The sequence below is a fragment of the Taudactylus pleione genome, unplaced genomic scaffold (assembly GCF_031769625.1).
Source record: "Taudactylus pleione unplaced genomic scaffold, aTauple2 ptg001022l, whole genome shotgun sequence".
NCBI classification, from domain to species: domain Eukaryota; kingdom Metazoa; phylum Chordata; class Amphibia; order Anura; family Myobatrachidae; genus Taudactylus; species Taudactylus pleione.
This window is the reverse complement of record NW_028285423.1, coordinates 284,223-306,432: the sequence shown is the minus strand read 5'-3', so window position 1 is coordinate 306,432 and position 22,210 is coordinate 284,223. Positions and strand designations below refer to the sequence as shown.

At 56.1% G+C, this 22,210-nt stretch overlaps 1 protein-coding gene across 1 annotated transcript in view; it reads left to right on the top strand.

Annotated features, from left to right (window-relative positions):
* The first annotated feature begins 20,731 nt into the window (after positions 1-20,731).
* SLC38A7 (solute carrier family 38 member 7) overlaps positions 20,732-22,210 on the top strand; it is a 132,050-nt gene continuing 130,571 nt past the window's right edge. The window contains exon 1 of the mRNA XM_088461168.1: positions 20,732-20,829. The gene's annotated coding sequence lies outside the window, so the exon portion shown is untranslated. The remainder of the gene's footprint in view (positions 20,830-22,210) is intronic.

The following is a 22,210-nucleotide window of genomic DNA, read 5'->3' as shown; positions in this document are numbered from 1 at the left end:
ACAGATGGACGTAACCATGCACGCAGATGGACGTAACCATGCCCACAGGTGCACAGATGGACGTAACCATACACACAGGCACACAGATGGACATAACCATGCACACAGGCGCACAGATGGACATGACCATACACAGAGGTGCACAGATAGACGTAACCATGTACACAGATGGACGTAACCATACACACAGGCGCACAGATGGACGTAACCATACACACAGGCGCACAGATGGACATAACCATGCACACAGATGGACGTAACCATGCCCACAGGTGCACAGATGGATGTAACCAAACACACAGGTGCACAGATGGATGTAACCATGCCCACAGGCGTACAGATAGACGTAACATTGCACACAGATGCACCGATGGACGTAACCATGCCCACAGGCAAACAGATGGACGTAACCATGCACACAGGCGCACAGATGGAAGTAACCATGCCCACAGGTGCACGGATGGACGTAACCATGCCCACAGGTGCACGGATGGACGTAACCATGCACGCAGGCGCACATATGGATGTAACCATGCACACAGATGGACGTAACCATGCTCACAGGCGCACGGATGGACGTAACCATGCACACAGGCGCACGGATGGACGTAACCATGCACACAGGCGCACCGATGGACGTAACCATGCACACAGGCGCACCGATGGACGTAACCATGCACACAGGCGCACAGATGGACGTAACCATGCCCATAGGTGCACAGATGGACGTAACCATGCACACAGACACACGGATGGATGTAATCATACATACAGATGGACGAAACCATGCCCACTGGTGCACAGATGGACGTAACCATGCCCACAGGCGCACAGATGGACGTAACCATGCCCACAGGCGCACAGATGGACGTAACCATGCACACAGATGGACGTAACCATGCACACAGACACACGGATGGACGTAACCATGCCCAAAGGCGCACAGATGGACGTAACCATGCACACAGGTGCACAGATGGACGTAACCATGCACACAGATGAACGTAACCATGCCCACAGGTGCACAGATGGATGTAACCGTACACACAGGCGCACAGATGGACGCAACCATGCACACAGGCGCACAGATGGACGTAACCATGCACACAGATGGACGTAACCATGCACACAGATGCACGGATGGACGTAACCATGGCCACAGGTGCACAGATGGACGTATCCATTCACAGAGGCGCACAGATGGACGTAACCATGCACACAGATGGATGTAACCATGCCCACAGGTGCACAGAAGGACGTAACCATACACACAGGCACACAGATGGATGTAACCATTCACACAGGCGCACAGATGGACGTAACCATGCACAGATGGACGCAACCATGCCCACAGGCACACAGATGGATGCAACCATGCCCACAGGCGCACAGATGGACGTAACCGTGCACACAGGCGCACAGATGGACGTAACCGTGCCCACAGGCGCACAGATGGACGTAACCATGCCCACAGGCGCACGGATGGATGTACCCATGCCCACAGGCGCACGGATGGACGTAACCATACACACAGGCGCACGGATGGACGTAACCATGCCCACAGCCGCACAGATGCACTTAAACATGCACACAGATGGACGTAACCATGCCCACAGGTGCACAGATGGAAGTAACCATGCCCACAGCCGCACAGATGGACGTAACCATGCACACAGATGGATGTAACCATGCCCACAGGTGCACAGATGGACGTAACCATGCACACAGACGCACGGATGGACGTAACCATGCACACAGGTGCACAGATGGACGTAACCATGCACACAGACGCACGGATGGACGTAACCATGCACACAGGCGCATAGATGGAATGGACGTAACCATGCACACAGGTGCATAGATGGACGTAACCATGTACACAGGCGCACGGATGGACGTAACCATGCCCACAGACGCACGGATGGACGTAACCATGCCCACAGGCGCACGGATGGACGTAACCATGCCCACAGGTGCACGAATGGACGTAACCATGCCCACAGGCGCACGGATGGATGTAACCATGCCCACAGGCGCACAAATGGACGTAACCATGCACACAGGCGCACGGATGACGTAACCATGCCCACAGGCGCAGAGATGGATGTAACCATGCACACAGATGGACGTAACCATGCCCACAGGCACACAGATGGACGTAACCATGCCCACAGGCGCACAGATGGACGTAACCATGCCCACAGGCGCACAGATGGACGTAACCATGCCCACAGGCGCGCAGATGGACGTAACCATGCCCACAGGCGCACAGATGGATGTAACGATGCACACAGGCACACACATGGACGTAACCATGCACACAGGCACACGGGTAACGATGCACACAGATGCATGGATGGACGTAACCATGCCCACAGACGCACGGATGGACGTAACCCTGCCGACAGGCGCACAGATGGACGTAACCATACACACAGGCGCACAGATGGACGTAACCATGCACACAGATGGACGCAACCATGCCCACAGGCGCACAGAAGGACGTAACCATGCCCACAGGCGCACAGATGGACGCAACCATGCCCACAGGCGCACAGATGGACGTAACCATGCCCACAGGCGCACAGATGGACGTAACCATGCACACAGGCGCACAGATGGACGTACCCATGCCCACAGGCGCAAGGATGGATGTACCCATGCCCACAGGCGCAGGGATGGACGTAACCATACACACAGGCGCACAGATGGACGTAACCATGCCCACAGCCACACAGATGCACTTAAACATGCACACAGATGGACGTAACCATGACCACAGGTGCACAGATGGAAGTAACCATGCACACAGACGCACGGATGGATGTAACGATGCACACAGGCATGGATGGACGTAACTATGTACACAGACGCACGAATGGACGTAATCATGCCCACAGGCGCACAGATGGACCTAACCATTCACACAGGCGCACAGATGGACGTAACCATGCCCACAGGTGCACAGATGGACGTAACCATGCACACAGACGCACGGATGGACGTAACCATGCCCACAGGCGCACAAATGGACATAACCATGCCCACAGGCGCACAGATGGACGTACCTATACAAACAGGCGCACAGATGGACGTAACCATGCCCACAGCCGCACAGATGGACGTAACCATGCACCCAGATGGACGTAACCATGCACACAGACGCATGGATGGACGTAACCATGCACACAGGTGCACGGATGGACGTAACCATGCACACAGACGCACGGATGGACGTAACCATGCACACAGGCGCATAGATGGAATAGACGTAACCATGCACACAGGTGCATAGATGGACGTAACCATGTACACAGACGCACGGATGGACGTAATCATGCCCACAGGCGCACAGATGGACGCAACCATTCACACAGGCGCACAGATGGACGTAACCATGCACACAGATGGACGTAAGCATGCCCACAGGTGCACAGATGGATGTAACCATGCACACAGGCGCACAGATGGACGTAACCATGCCCACAGGCGTACAGATGGACGTAACCATACACACAGGCGCACAGATGGACGTAACCATGCCCACAGGTGCACAGATGGACGTAACCATGCCCACAGACGCACGGATGGACGTAACCATGCACACAGGCGCACGGTTGGACGTAACCATGCCCACAGATGGACGTAACCATGCCCACAGGCGCACAGATGAATGTAACCATGCCCACAGACGCATGGGTGGATGTAACCATGCACACAGGCGCACAGATGGACATAACCATGCACACAGGCGCACAGATGGACGTAACCATGCACACAGATGGACGTAACCATGCCCACAGGTGCACAGATGGATGTAACCATGCATACAGATGGATGTAACCATGCCCACAGGTGCACAGATGGACGTAACCATGCCCACAGGCGCACAGATGGACGTAACCATGCACACAGGCGCACAGATGGACATAACCATGCACACAGATGGACGCAACCATGCACACAGGTGCACAGATGGACGTAACCATGCGCACAGGCGCACAGATGAACGTAACCATGCCCACAGATAGACATAACCATGCCCACAGGCGCACAGATGGACGTAACCATACACACAGGTGCACAGATGGACGTAACCATGCACACAGGTGCACAGATGGACTTAACCATACACACAGGCACACAGATGGACGTAACCATGCCCACAGGCGCACAGATGGACGTAACCATGCACACAGGCGCACAGATGGACGTAACCATGCACAGAGATGGACGTAACCATACACACAGGCGCACAGATGGAGGACGTAACCATGCCCACAGGCGCACAGATGGACGTAACCATGCACACAGGCGCACAGATGGACGAACCATACCCACAGGTGCACAGATGGACGTAACCATGCACACAGACGCACGGATGGACGTAACCATGCACATAGGCGCGCGGATGGACGTAACCATGCACACAGGCGCACACATGGACGTAACCATGCACACAGATGGACGTAACCATGCACGCAGATGGACGTAACCATGCCCACAGGTGCACAGATGGACGTAACCATACACACAGGCACACAGATGGACGTAACCATGCACACAGGCGCACAGATGGATGTAACCATGCACACAGATGGACGTAACCATGCACGCAGATGGACGTAACCATGCCCACAGGTGCACAGATGGACGTAACCATACACACAGGCACACAGATGGACGTAACCATGCACACAGGCGCACAGATGGATGTAACCATGCACACAGATGGACGTAACCATGCCCACAGGTGCACAGATGGACGTAACCATACACAAAGGCGCACAGATAGACGTAACCATGCACGCAGATGGACGTAACCATACACACAGGCGCACAGATGGACGGAACCATGCCCACAGGTGCACAGATGGACATAACCATGCACTCAGGCGCACAGATGGACGTAACCATACACAGAGATGGACGTAACCATACACACAGGCGCACAGATGGACATGACCATACACAGAGGTGCACAGATAGACGTAACCATGTACACAGATGGACGTAACCATACACACAGGCGCACAGATGGACGTAACCATACACACAGGCGCACAGATGGACATAACCATGCACACAGATGGACGTAACCATGCCCACAGGTGCACAGATGGACGTAACCAAACACACAGGTGCACAGATGGATGTAACCATGCCCACAGGCGTACAGATAGACGTAAAATTGCACACAGATGCACCGATGGACGTAACCATGCCCACAGGCAAACAGATGGACGTAACCATGCACACAGGCGCACAGATGGAAGTAACCATGCCCACAGGTGCACGGATGGACGTAACCATGCCCACAGGTGCACGGATGGACGTAACCATGCACGTAGGCGCACAGATGGATGTAACCATGCACACAGATGGACGTAACCATGCCCACAGGCGCACGGATGGACGTAACCATGCACACAGGCGCACAGATGGACGTAACCATGCACACAGGCGCACAGATGGACGTAACCATGCCCATAGGTGCACAGATGGACGTAACCATGCACACAGACACACGGATGGATGTAATCATGCATACAGATGGACGTAACCATGCCCACAGGCGCACAGATGGACGTAACCATGCCCACAGGCGGACAGATGGACGTAACCATGCACACAGATGGATGTAACCATGCACACAGGCGCACGGATGGACGTAACCATGCCCAAAGGCGCACAGATGAATGTAACCATGCACACAGGTGCACAGATGGACGTAACCATGCACACAGATGAACGTAACCATGCCCACAGGTGCACAGATGGATGTAACCGTACACACAGGCGCACAGATGGACGCAACCATGCACACAGATGGACGTAACCATGCACACAGACGCACGGATGGACGTAACCATGGCCACAGGTGCACAGATGGACGTATCCATGCACACAGGCGCACAGATGGACGTAACCATGCACACAGATGGACGTAACCATGCCCACAGGTGCACAGAAGGACGTAACCATACACACAGGCACACAGATGGATGTAACCATTCACACAGGCGCACAGATGGACGTAACCATGCACACAGATGGACGCAACCATGCCCACAGGCGCACAGATGGACGTAACCATGCACACAGGCGCACAGATGGACGTAACCATGCCCACAGGCGCACAGATGGACGTAACCATGCCCACAGGCGCACAGATGGACGTAACCATGCCCACAGGCGCACGGATGGATGTACCCATGCTCACAGGCGCACGGATGGACGTAACCATACACACAGGCGCACGGATGGACGTAACCATGCCCACAGCCGCACAGATGCACTTAAACATGCACACAGATGGACTTAACCAAGACCACAGGTGCACAGATGGAAGTAACCATGCACACAGACGCACGGATGGATGTAACGATGCACACAGATGCACGGATGGACGTAACTATGCACACAGGTGCATAGATGGACGTAACTATGCACACAGGTGCATAGATGGACGTAACCATGCACACAGACGCACGAATGGACGTAACCATGCCCACAGGCGCACGGATGGACGTAACCATGCCCACAGGCGCACGGATGGACGTAACTATGCACACAGGCGCACGGATGACGTAACCATGCCCACAGGCGCAGAGATGGACGTAACCATGCACACAGATGGACGTAACCATGCCCACAGGCGCACAGATGGATGTACCCATGCCCACAGGCGCACGGATGGACGTAACCATACACACAGGCGCACGGATGGACGTAACCATGCCCACAGCCGCACAGATGCACTTAAACATGCACACAGATGGACGTAACCAAGACCACTGGTGCACAGATGGAAGTAACCATGCACACAGACGCACGGATGGATGTAACGATGCACACAGATGCATGGATGGACGTAACTATGCACACAGGTGCATAGATGGACGTAACCATGTACACAGACGCACGAATGGACGTAACCATGCCCACAGGCGCACAGATGGACGTAACCATTCACACAGGCGCACAGATGGACGTAACCATGCCCACAGCCGCACAGTTGGACGTAACCATGCCCACAGCCGCACAGATGGACGTAACCATGCACACAGGTGCACAGATGGACGTAACCATGCACACAGACGCACGGATGGACGTAACCATGCACACAGGCGCATAGATGGAATGGACGTAACCATGCCCACAGGCGCACAGATGGACGTAACCATTCACACAGGCACACAGATGGATGTAACCATGCCCACAGGTGCACAGATGGACGTAACCATGCACACAGACGCACGGATGGACGTAACCATGCACACAGGTGCACAGATGGACGTAACCATGCACACAGACGCACGGATGGACGTAACCATGCACACAGGCGCATAGATGGAATGGACGTAACCATGCACACAGGTGCATAGATGGACGTAACCATGTACACAGACGCACGGATGGACGTAATCATGCCCACAGGCGCACAGATGGACGCAACCATTCACACAGGTGCACAGATGGACGTAACCATGCACACAGATGGACGTAAGCATGCCCACAGGTGCACAGATGGATGTAACCATGCACACAGACGCACGGATGGATGTAACCATGTACACAGGCGCACGGATGGACATAACCATGCCCACAGACGCACGGATGGACGTAACCATGCCCACAGGTGCACGGATGGACGTAACCATGCCCACAGGTGCACGGATGGACGTAACCATGCCCACAGGCGCACGGATGGATGTAACCATGCCCACAGGCGCAAGGATGACGTAACCATGCCCACAGGCGCAGAGATGGATGTAACCATGCACACAGATGGACGTAACCATGCCCACAGGCACACAGATGGACGTAACCATGCCCACAGGCGCACAGATGGACGTAACCATGCACACAGGCACACGGGTAACGATGCACACAGATGCATGGATGGACGTAACCATGCCCACAGGCGCACGGATGGACGTAACCATGCCGACAGGCGCACAGATGGACGTAACCATACACACAGGCGCACAGATGGACGTAACCATGCACACAGATGGACGCAACCATGCCCACAGGCGCACAGATGGAAGTAACCATACAGACAGGCGCACAGATGCACAGATGGACGTAACCATGCCCACAGGCGCACAGATGGACGTAACCATGCACACAGGCGCACAGATGGACGTAACCATGCCCACAGGTGCACGGATGGATGTACCCATGCCCACAGGCGCAGGGATGGACGTAACCATACACACAGGTGCACAGATGGAAGTAACCATGCACACAGACGCACGGATGGATGTAACGATGCACACAGGCAGGGATGGACGTAACTATGTAAACAGACGCACGAATGGACGTAATCATGCCCACAGGCGCACAGATGGACGTAACCATTCACACAGGCGCACAGATGGATGTAACCATGCCCACAGGTGCACAGATGGACGTAACCATGCACACAGACGCACGGATAGAGGTAACCATGCCCACAGGCGCACAGATGGACATAACCATGCCCACAGGTGCACAGATGGACGTACCCATACAAACAGGCGCACAGATGGACGTAACCATGCCCACAGCTGCACAGATGGACGTAACCATGCACACAGATGGATGTAACCATGCCCACAGGTGCACAGATGGACGTAACCATGCACACAGACGCACGGATGGACGTAACCATGCACAAAGGTGCACAGATGGACGTAACCATGCACACAGACGCACGGATGGACGTAACCATGCACACAGGCGCATAGATGGAATAGACGTAACCATGCACACAGGTGCATAGATGGACGTAAGCATGTACACAGACGCACGGATGGACGTAATCATGCCCACAGGCGCACAGATGGACGCAACCATTCACACAGGCGCACAGATGGACGTAACCATGCACACAGATGGACGTAAGCATGCCCACAGACGCACGGATGGACGTAACCATGCCCACAGGCGCACGGATGGACGTAACCATGCCCACAGGCGCACGGATGGACGTAACCATGCCCACAGGCGCACGGATGGACGTAACCATGCCCACAGGCGCACGGATGGACGTAACCATGCCCACAGGCGCACGGATGGACGTAACCATGCACACAGGCGCACGGATGGACGTAACCATGCCCACAGGCGCAGAGATGGACGTAACCATGCACACAGGCGCAGAGATGGACGTAACCATGCACACAGATGGACGTAACCATGCCCACAGGCGCACAGATGGACGTAACCATGCCCAAAGGCGCACAGATGGACTTAACCATGCACACAGGCGCACAGATGGACTTAACCATGCCCACAGGCACACGGGTAACGATGCACACAGATGCATGGATGGACGTAACCATGCCCACAGGCGCACGGATGGACGTCACCATGCACACAGGCGCATAGATGGAATGGACGTAACCATGCACACAGGCGCAGAGATGGACGTAACCATGCACACAGATGGACGTAACCATGCCCACAGGCGCACAGATGGACGTAACCATGCCCAAAGGCGCACAGATGGACTTAACCATGCACACAGGCGCACAGATGGACTTAACCATGCCCACAGGCACACGGGTAACGATGCACACAGATGCACGGATGGACGTAATCATGCCCACAGGCGCACAGATGGACGTAACCATTCACACAGGCGCATAGATGGACGTAACCATGCACACAGATGGACGTAAGCATGCCCACAGGTGCACAGATGGACGTAACCATGCACACAGACGCACGGATGGACGTAACCATGCCCACTGGCGCACGGATGGACGTAACCATGCCCACAGGCGCACGGATGGACGTAACCATGCCCACAGGCGCACGGATGGACGTAACCATGCCCACAGGCGCACGGATGGACGTAACCATGCCCACAGGCGCAGAGATGGACGTAACCATGCACACAGGCGCACGGATGGACGTAACCATGCACACAGGCGGCGCACAGATGGACGTAACCATGCACACAGATGCAGAGATGGACGTAACCATGCCCACAGGCGCACAGATGGACGTAACCATGCACACAGATGGACGTAACCATGCCCAGAGGCGCACAGATGGACATAACCATGCACACAGGCGCACAGATAGACGTAACCATGCACACAGGCGCACAGATGGACGTAACCATGCACACAGGCGCACAGATGGACGTAACCGTGCACACAGGCGCACAGGTGGACGTAACCGTGCCCACAGGCGCACAGATGGACGTAACCGTGCCCACAGGCGCACAGGTGGACGTAACCGTGCCCACAGGCGCACAGATGGACGTAACCGTGCCCACAGGCGCACAGATGGACGTAACCATGCACACAGATGGACGTAACCATGCCCACAGGTGCACAGATGGACGTAACCATGCACAGATATGTACGTAACCATGCCCACAGGCGCACAGATGGACATAACCATGCACACAGGCGCACAGATGGACTTAACCATGCACACAGGCGCACAGATGGACTTAACCATGCCCACAGGCACACGGGTAACGATGCACACAGATGCATGGATGGACGTAACCATGCCCACAGGCGCACGGATGGACGTAACCACGCACACAGGCGCACAGATGGACGTAACCACGCACACAGGCGCACAGATGGACGTAACCATGCACACAGGCGGACAGATGGACGTAACCATGCACACAGATGGATGTAACCATGCCCACAGGTGCATAGATGGACGTGAGCGACGTAACCATGCCCACAGGCGCACAGATGGACGTAACCATGCACACAGATGGATGTAACCATGCCCACAGGCGCACAGATGGACGTAACCATACACACAGGCGCACAGATGGACGTAACCATGCACACAGGCGCACAGATGGACGTAACCATGCACACAGGCGCACAGATGGACGTAACCATGCACACAGATGGACGTAACCATGCCCACAGGCGGACAGATGGACGTAACCATGCCGACAGGCGCACAGATGGAAGTAACCATACACACAGGCGCACAGATGGACGTATCCATGCCCACAGGCGCACAGATGGACGTAACCATGCACACCGGTGCACTAATGGACGTAACCATGCACACAGATGGACGTAACCCTGCCCACAGGTGCACAGATGGACGTAACCATGCCCACAGGTGCACAGATGGACGTAACCAAGCACACAGGCACACAGATGGACGTAACCATTTACACAGACGCACGGATGGACGTAACCATGCCCACAGGCGCACACAGATGGACGTAACCATGCACACAGGCGCACAGATGGACGTAACCATGCACACAGATGGACGTAACCATGCCCACATGTGCACAGATGGACATAGCCATGCACACAGAGGACGTAACCATGCCCACAGGAGCACAGATGGACGTAACCATGCCCACAGGCGCGCAGATGGACGTAACCATGCACACAGGCGCGCAGATGGACGTAACCATGCACACAGGTGCGCAGATGGACGTAACTATGCACAGAGGCGCATAGATGGACGTAACCATGCCCACAGGTGCACAGATGGACGTAACCATGCACACAGATGGACGTAACCATGCACACAGATGGACGTAACCATGTCCACAGGTGCACAGATGGACGTAACCATGCACACAGATGGACGTAACCATGCACACAGGTGCACAGATGGACGTAACCATGCACACAGGCGGCGCACAGATGGACGTAACCATGCACACAGGCACACACAGATGGACGTAACCATGCACACAGGCGCACAGATGGACGTAACCATGCACACAGATGGACGTAACCATGCCCACATGTGCACAGATGGACATAACCATGCACACAGAGGACGTAACCATGCCCACAGGAGCACAGATGGACGTAACCATGCACACAGGCGCACAGATGGAAGTAACCATGCCCACAGGCGCACAGATGGACGTAACCATGCCCACAGGCGCACAGATGGACGTATCCATGCACACAGATGGACGTAACCATGCACACAGATGGACGTAACCATGCCCACAGGTGCACAGATGGACGTAACCATGCACACAGATGTACGTAACCATGCCCACAGGCGCACAGTTGGACGTAACCATGCACACAGAAGGACGTAACCTTGCACACAGGCGCATAGATGGACGTAACCATGCCCACAGGCGCACAGATGGACGTAACCATGCACACAGATGGACGTAACCATGCCCACAGGCGCACAGATGGACGTAACCATGCCCACAGGCGCACAGATGGATGTAACAATGCACACAGGCGCACAGATGGACGTAACCATGCACACAGGCGCACAGATGGACGTAACCATGCACACAGACGCACAGATGGACGTAACCATGCACACAGGCGCACAGATGGACGTAACCATGCCCACAGGCGCAGAGATGGACGTAATCATGCCCACAGGCGCACAGATGGACGTAACCATGTCCACAGGTGCACAGATGGACGTAACCATACACATAGGCGCACAGATGGACGTAACCATGCCCACAGATGGACGTAACCATGCACACAGGCGCACAGATGGACGTAACCATGCACACAGGCGCACAGATGGACGTAACCTTGCCCACAGGCGCACAGATGGACGTATCCATGCACACAGATGGACGTAACCATGCACACAGATGGACGTAACCATGCCCACAGGTGCACAGATGGACGTAACCATGCACACAGATGTACGTAACCATGCCCACAGACGCACAGATGGACGTAAACATGCCCACAGATGGACGTAACCACGCCCACAGGTGCACAGATGGACGTAACCACGTCCACAGGTGCACAGATGGACGTAACCACGCCCACAGGCGCACAGATGGACGTAACCACGCACACAGGCGCAGATGGACGTAACCATGCACACAGGCGCACAGATGGACGTAACCATGCGCACAGATGGACGTAACCATGCACACAGATGGATGTAACCATGCCCACAGGTGCATAGATGGACGTGAGCGATGTAACCATGCCCACAGGCGCACAGATGGACGTAACCATGCACACAGATGGACGTAACCATGCCCACAGGTGCACAGATGGACGTAACCATGCCCACAGGCGCACAGATGGATGTAACCATGCACACAGGCGCACAGATGGACGTAACCATGCACACAGGCGCACAGATGGACGTAACCATGCACACAGATGGACGTAACCATGCCCACAGTTGCACAGATGGACGTGAGCATACACACAGGTGCACAGATGGGAGTATCCATGCCTACAGGCGCACATATGGGCATAACCATGCACACCGGTGCAGAGATGGGCATAACCATGCACGCCGGCGCACAGATGGACGTAACCATACGCACAGATGGACGTAACCATGCACGCCGGCACACAGATGGACGTAAGCATACACACAGGTGCACAGACAGACGTAACCATGCACACAGGCGCACAGATGGACGTAATCATACACACAGGCGCACAGATGGATGTAACCATGCACAAAGGCGCACAGATGAAGGTAACCATGCACACAGATGGACGTAAGCATACACACAGGCGCACAGACGGACGTAACCATGCACACAGGCGCACAGATGGACGTAATCATACACACAGGCGCACAGATGGATGTAACCATGCACACAGGCACACAGATGAAGGTAACCATGCACACAGATGATCGTAACCATGCACGCCGGCGCACAGTTGGACGTAAGCATACATACAGGCGCACAGATGGACGTAACCATACACACCGGCGCACAGATGGACGTAGCCATACACACCGGTGCACAGATGATCGTAACCATACACACCGGCGCACAGATGATCGTAACCATACATACAGGCGCATAGACCGTCATTACCACCCATATAGATGGAAGTTACCACACATACAGACGCACAGACGGACATTACCACATATGGAGGCGCCCAGACGGACATTATCACATATCCAGGTTACCACATATGCAGGCGCAGAGACAGACATTACCACATATCCAGGCGCACAGACGGACATTACCACATATCCAGGCGCACAGACGGACATTACCACACATGCAGGTGCACAGACGGACATTACCACACATGCAGGCGCACATTACCACACATGCAGGCGCACAGACGGACATTACCACACATGCAGGCGCACAGACGGACATTACCACACATGCAGGCGCACAGGCGGACATTACCACACATCCAGGCGCACAGGCGGACATTACCACACATCTAGGCGCACAGACGGACATTACCACACATGCAGCGCAAAGACGGACATTACCACACATGCAGGCGCACAGACGGACATTACCACACATGCAGGCGCACAGACGGACATTACCTCACATGCAGGCGCACAGGCGGACATTACCACACATCCAGGCGCACAGGCGGACATTACCACACATCTAGGCGCACAGGCGGACATTACCACACATGCAGGCGCACAGACGGACATTACCACACATGCAGGCGCACAGACGGACATTACCACACATGCAGGCGCACAGACGGAGATTACCACACATGCAGGCGCACAGACGGACATGACCACACATGGAGGCGCACAGACGGACATGACCACACATGGAGGCGCACAGACGGACATGACCACACATGGAGGCGCACAGACGGACATGACCACACATGGAGGCGCACAGACGGACATGACCACACATGCAGGCGCACAGGCGGACATTACCACACATGGAGGCGCACAGACGGACATTACCACACATGCAGGCGCACAGGCGGACATTACCACACATGGAGGCGCACAGACGGACATTACCACACATGCAGGCGCACAGGCGGACATTACCACACATGGAGGCGCACAGGCGGACATTACCACACATCCAGGCGCACAGACTGACATTACCACACATCCAGGCGCACAGACGGAGATTACCACACATCCAGGCGCACAGACGGGCATTACCACACATGCAGGCGCACAGGCGGGCATTACCACACATGGAGGCGCACAGACGGGCATTACCACACATGGAGGCGCACAGACGGGCATTACCACACATGCAGGCGCACAGACGGGCATTACCACACATCCAGGCGCACAGACGGGCATTACCACACATGCAGGGCACAGACGAAGATTACCACACATGCAGGCGCACAGACGGGCATTACCACACATCCAGGCGCACAGACGGGCATTACCACACATCCAGGCGCACAGACGGGCATTACCACACATGGAGGCGCACAGACGGGCATTACCACACATGCAGGCGCACAGGCGGGCATTACCACACATCCAGGCGCACAGGCGGGCATTACCACACATGCAGGCGCACAGACTGACATTACCACCCATGCAGGCGCACAGGCGGACTTTACCACCCATGCAGGCGCACAGGCGAACATTACCACACATGGAGGCGCACAGACGGGCATTACCACACATCCAGGCGCACAGACGGACATTACCACACATCCAGGCGCACAGACGGACATTACCACACATGCAGGCGCACAGACGGGCATTACCACACATGCAGGCGCACAGGCGGGCATTACCACACATGGAGGCGCACAGACGGGCATTACCACACATGGAGGCGCACAGACGGGCATTACCACACATGGAGGCGCACAGACGGGCATTACCACACATGCAGGCGCACAGACGGGCATTACCACACATCCAGGCGCACAGACGGGCATTACCACACATGCAGGGCACAGACGAAGATTACCACACATGCAGGCGCACAGACGGGCATTACCACACATCCAGGCGCACAGACGGGCATTACCACACATCCAGGCGCACAGACGGGCATTACCACACATGGAGGCGCACAGACGGGCATTACCACACATGCAGGCGCACAGGCGGGCATTACCACACATCCAGGCGCACAGGCGGGCATTACCACACATGCAGGCGCACAGACTGACATTACCACCCATGCAGGCGCACAGGCGGACTTTACCACCCATGCAGGCGCACAGGCGAACATTACCACACATGGAGGCGCACAGACGGGCATTACCACACATCCAGGCGCACAGACGGACATTACCACACATCCAGGCGCACAGACGGACATTACCACAGGATGTAGTCTGGAACCCGACGGTCTAAATGCCGACCGTCGGCTTCCAGACTGATTTATCCCGACTAGGGACAAATGACAGGCGTCTAAATGTAGACGCCTGTAATTTGCCCGACGTCGGGAGACCGGCGCCCGGCATCCCGATCGAGCGGATGCCAGGCGCCGCAGCGGACAGCCGCGGGGTGGGGGTTAGGTTTAGGGCTCCCGGGGGGGACATAGGGTTAGGCTAGGGGGAGGGAGGGATAGGGTTAGGTACCCCCCCGGGGGACTTAGGTTTAGGCAGTGGGGAAGGGGGGGTTAGGTTTAGGCACTTAGAGGGGGGGTTAGGGTTAGGGGGGTTAGGTTAGTAAATACTTACCTTTAGGACGATCGGGATTTCTTCCTTTGTCGGGCAGCCGCTGTCGGGAATTGAACCATGCGCCCGGCGGTAATACATATCACACCCATTACCACATATCCAGGCGCACAGGCGGACATTACCACACATGCAGGCGCACAGACTGACGTTACCACACATGCAGGCGCACAGACGGACGTTACCACACATGCAGGCGCACAGACGGACGTTACCACACATGCAGGCGCACAGACGGACGTTACCACACATGCAGGCGCACAGATGGACGTAACCATGCACACAGGCGCACAGATGGACGTAACCATGCACACAGGCGCACAGATGGACGTAACCATGCACACAGGCGCACAGATGGACGTAACCATGCACACAGGCGCACAGATGGACGTAACCATGCACACAGGCGCACAGATGGACGTAACCATGCACACAGGCGCACAGATGGACGTAACCATGCCCACAGGCGCAGAGATGGACGTAATCATGCCCACAGGCGCACAGATGGACGTAACCATGTACACAGGTGCACAGATGGACGTAACATACACATAGGCGCACAGATGGACGTAACCATGCACACAGATGGACGTAACCATGCCCACAGGCGCACAGATGGACGTAACCATGCACACAGGCGCACAGATGGACGTAACCATGCACACAGGCGCACAGATGGACGTAACCATGCCCACAGGCGCACAGATGGACGTATCCATGCACACAGATGGACGTAACCATGCACACAGATGGACGTAACCATGCCCACAGGTGCACAGATGGACGTAACCATGCACACAGATGTACGTAACCATGCCCACAGGCGCACAGATGGACGTAACCATGCACACAGATGGACGTAACCATGCACACAGGCGCATAGATGGACGTAACCATGCCCACAGGCGCACAGATGGACATAACCATGCACACAGATGGACGTAACCATGCCCACAGGAGCACAGATGGACGTAACCACGCCCACAGGTGCACAGATGGACGTAACCACGCCCACAGGCGCACAGATGGACGTAACCACGCACACAGGCGCACAGATGGACGTAACCACGCACACAGGCGCACAGATGGACGTAACCATGCACACAGGCGCACAGGTGGACGTAGCCATGCACTCAGATGGATGTAACCATGCCCACAGGTGCATTGATGGACGTGAGCGACGTAACCATGCCCACAGGCGCACAGATGGACGTAACCATGCACACAGATGGACGTAACCATGCCCACAGGTGCACAGATGGACGTAACCATGCCCACAGGCGCACAGATGGACGTAACCATGCACACAGATGGACGTAACCATGCACACAGGCGCACAGATGGACGTAACCATGCACACAGATGGACGTAACCATGCCCACAGTTGCACAGATGGACGTGAGCATACACACAGGCGCACAGATGGGCGTAACCATGCCTACAGGCGCACAGATGGGCATAACCATGCACACCGGTGCAGAGATGGGCATAACCATGCACGCCGGCGCATAGATGGACGTAACCATGCACACCGGCACACAGATGGACGTAACCATACGCACAGATGGACGTAACCATGCACGCCGGCACACAGATGGACGTAAGCATACACACAGGTGCACACAGACGTAACCATGCACACAGGCGCACAGATGGACGTAATCATACACACAGGCGCACAGATGGATGTAACCATGCACACAGGCGCACAGATGAAGGTAACCATGCACACAGATGGACGTAAGCATACACACAGGCGCACAGACGGACGTAACCATGCACACAGACGCACAGATGGACGTAATCATACACACAGGCGCACAGATGGATGTAACCATGCACACAGATGAAGGTAACCATGCACACAGATGATCGTAACCATGCACGCCGGCGCACAGTTGGACGTAAGCATACATACAGGCGCACAGATGGACGTAACCATACACACCGGCGCACAGATGGACGTAGCCATACACACCGGTGCACAGATGATCGTAACCATACACACCGGCGCACAGATGATCGTAACCATACTTACAGGCGCACAGACCATCATTACCACCCATATAGATGGAAGTTACCACACATACAGACGCACAGACGGACATTACCACATATGGAGGCGCCCAGACGGACATTATCACATATCCAGGTTACCACATATGCAGGCGCAGAGACAGACATTACCACATATCCAGGCGCACAGACGGACATTACCACATATCCAGGCGCACAGACGGACATTACCACACATGCAGGTGCACAGACGGACATTACCACACATGCAGGCGCACATTACCACACATGCAGGCGCACAGACGAACATTACCACACATGCAGGCGCACAGACGGACATTACCACACATGCAGGCGCACAGGCGGACATTACCACACATCCAGGCGCACAGGCGGACATTACCACACATCCAGGCGCACAGGCGGACATTACCACACATCTAGGCGCACAGACGGACATTACCACACATGCAGGCGCACAGACGGACATTACCACACATGCAGCGCAAAGACGGACATTACCACACATGCAGGCGCACAGACGGACTTTACCACATATCCAGGCGCACAGACGGAGATTACCACACATGCAGGCGCACAGACGGAGATTACCACACATGCAGGCGCACAGACGGACATTACCACACATGCAGCGCAAAGACGGACATTACCACACATGCAGGCGCACAGACGGACATTACCACACATGCAGGCGCACAGACGGACATTACCTCACATGCAGGCGCACAGGCGGACATAACCACACATCCAGGCGCACAGGCGGACATTACCACACATCTAGGCGCACAGGCGGACATTACCACACATGCAGGCGCACAGACGGACATTACCACCCATGCAGGCGCACAGACGGAGATTACCACACATCCAGGCGCACAGACGGACATTACTACACATGAGTTCGCACAGACGGACATTACCACATATCCAGGCGCACAGACGGACATTACCACACATGCAGGCGCACAGACAGAGATTACCACACATGCAGGCGCACAGACGGGCATAACCACACATCCAGGCGCACAGACGGACATTACCACACATGCAGGCGCACAGATAGAGATTACCACACATGCAGGCGCACAGACGGGCATAACCACACATCCAGGCGCACAGACGGACATTACCACACATCCAGGCGCACAGACGGACATTACCACACATGCAGGCGCACAGACGGACATTACCACACATGCAGGCGCACAGACGAAGATTACCACACATGCAGGCGCACAGACGGAGATTACCACACATGCAGGCACACAGACGGGTATTATCACACATGCAGACGCACAGGCGGGCATTACCACACATGGAGGCGCACAGACGGGCATTACCACACATGCAGGCGCACAGGCGGACATTACCACACATCCAGGCGCACACAGACGGACATTACCACACATGCAGGCGCACAGGCGGACATTACCACACATGCAGGCGCACAGGCGGACATTACCACACATGCAGGCGCACAGGCGGCCATTACCACACATCCAGGCGCACAGACGGGCATTACCACACATCCAGGCGCACAGGCGGGCATTACCACACATGCAGGCGCACAGACTGACATTACCACCCATGCAGGCGCACAGGCGAACATTACCACACATGGAGGCGCACAGAAGGGCATTACCACACATCCAGGCGCACAGACGGACATTACCACAGGATGTAGTCTGGAACCCGACGGTCTAAATGCCGACCGTCGGCTTCCAGACTGCTTTATCCCGACTAGGGACAAATGACAGGCGTCTAAATGTAGACGCCTGTAATTTGCCCGACGTCGGGAGACCGGCGCCCGGCATCCCGATCGACAGCCGCGGGGTGGGGGTTAGGTTTAGGGCTCCCGGGGAGGACATAGGGTTAGGCTAGGGGGAGGGAGGGTTAGGGTTAGGTACCCCCCCGGGGGACTTAGGTTTAGGCAGTGGGGAAGGGGGGGTTAGGTTTAGGCACTTAGAGGGGGGGTTAGGGGGGTTAGGTTAGTAAATACTTACCTTTAGGACGATCGGGATTTCTTCCTTTGTCGGGCAGCCGCTGTCGGGAATTGAACCATGCGCCCGGCGGTAATACATATCACACCCATTACCATATATCCAGGCGCACAGGCGGACATTACCACACATGCAGGCGCACAGACGCACACAGGGGTAGGAGTTATGCAGTGCCTCAGACACACACAGGGGTAGGAGGTATGCAGTGCCTCAGACACACACAGGGGTAGGAGGTATGCAGTGCCCCAGACACACAGGGGTAGTAGTACTGGATAATAACATAATACAATACAGCAGCTTCCACACAGCAGAGAACAGAATGGTAGATGACAGACTACAGTTCCCAGAGTGCTGTGCGCGGGGGTCATGTGACAGGAGTGGTCGATCACGTGACCTATAATAAGCCGCCGTCGCCGAACAAGCAGGTGAGATCTGTGTGCGGTGTCCCAGGGGCATCCTGGTGTCATGTACCCCACAGGGGGCAGATAGTGACCGGGGGCATCCTGGTGTCATGTACCCCACAGGGGGCAGATAGTGACCGGGGGCATCCTGGTGTCATGTACCCCACAGGGGGCAGATAGTGACCGGGGGCATCCTGGTGTCATGTACCCCACAGGGGGCAGATAGTGACCGGGGGCATCCTGGTGTCATGTACCCCACAGGGGGCAGATAGTGACCGGGGGCATCCTGGTGTCCTGTACCCCACAGGGGGCAGATAGTGACCGGGGGCATCCTGGTGTCATGTACCCCACAGGGGGCAGATAGTGACCGGGGGCATCCTGGTGTCATGTACCCCACAGGGGGCAGATAGTGACCGGGGGCATCCTGGTGTCATGTACCCCACAGGGGGCAGATAGTGACCGGGGGCATCCTGGTGTCATGTACCCCACAGGGGGCAGATAGTGACCGGGGGCATCCTGGTGTCATGTACCCCACAGGGGGCAGATAGTGACCGGGGGCATCCTGGTGTCATGTACCCCACAGGGGGCAGATAGTGACCGGGGGCATCCTGGTGTCATGTACCCCACAGGGGGCAGATAGTGACCGGGGGCATCCTGGTGTCATGTACCCCACAGGGGGCAGATAGTGACCGGGGGCATCCTGGTGTCATGTACCCCACAGGGGGCAGATAGTGACCGGGGGCATCCTGGTGTCATGTACCCCACAGGGGGCAGATAGTGACCGGGGGCATCCTGGTGTCCTGTACCCCACAGGGGGCAGATAGTGACCGGGGGCATCCTGGTGTCATGTACCCCACAGGGGGCAGATAGTGACCGGGGGCATCCTGGTGTCATGTACCCCACAGGGGGCAGATAGTGACCGGGGGCATCCTGGTGTCATGTACCCCACAGGGGGCAGATAGTGACCGGGGGCATCCTGGTGTCATGTACCCCACAGGGGGCAGATAGTGACCGGGGGCATCCTGGTGTCATGTACCCCACAGGGGGCAGATAGTGACCGGGGGCATCCTGGTGTCATGTACCCCACAGGGGGCAGATAGTGACCGGGGGCATCCTGGTGTCATGTACCCCACAGGGGGCAGATAGTGACCGGGGGCATCCTGGTGTCATGTACCCCACAGGGGGCAGATAGTGACCGGGGGCATCCTGGTGTCATGTACCCCACAGGGGGCAGATAGTGACCGGGGGCATCCTGGTGTCATGTACCCCACAGGGGGCAGATAGTGACCGGGGGCATCCTGGTGTCATGTACCCCACAGGGGGCAGATAGTGACCGGGGGCATCCTGGTGTCATGTACCCCACAGGGGGCAGATAGTGACCGGGGGCATCCTGGTGTCCTGTACC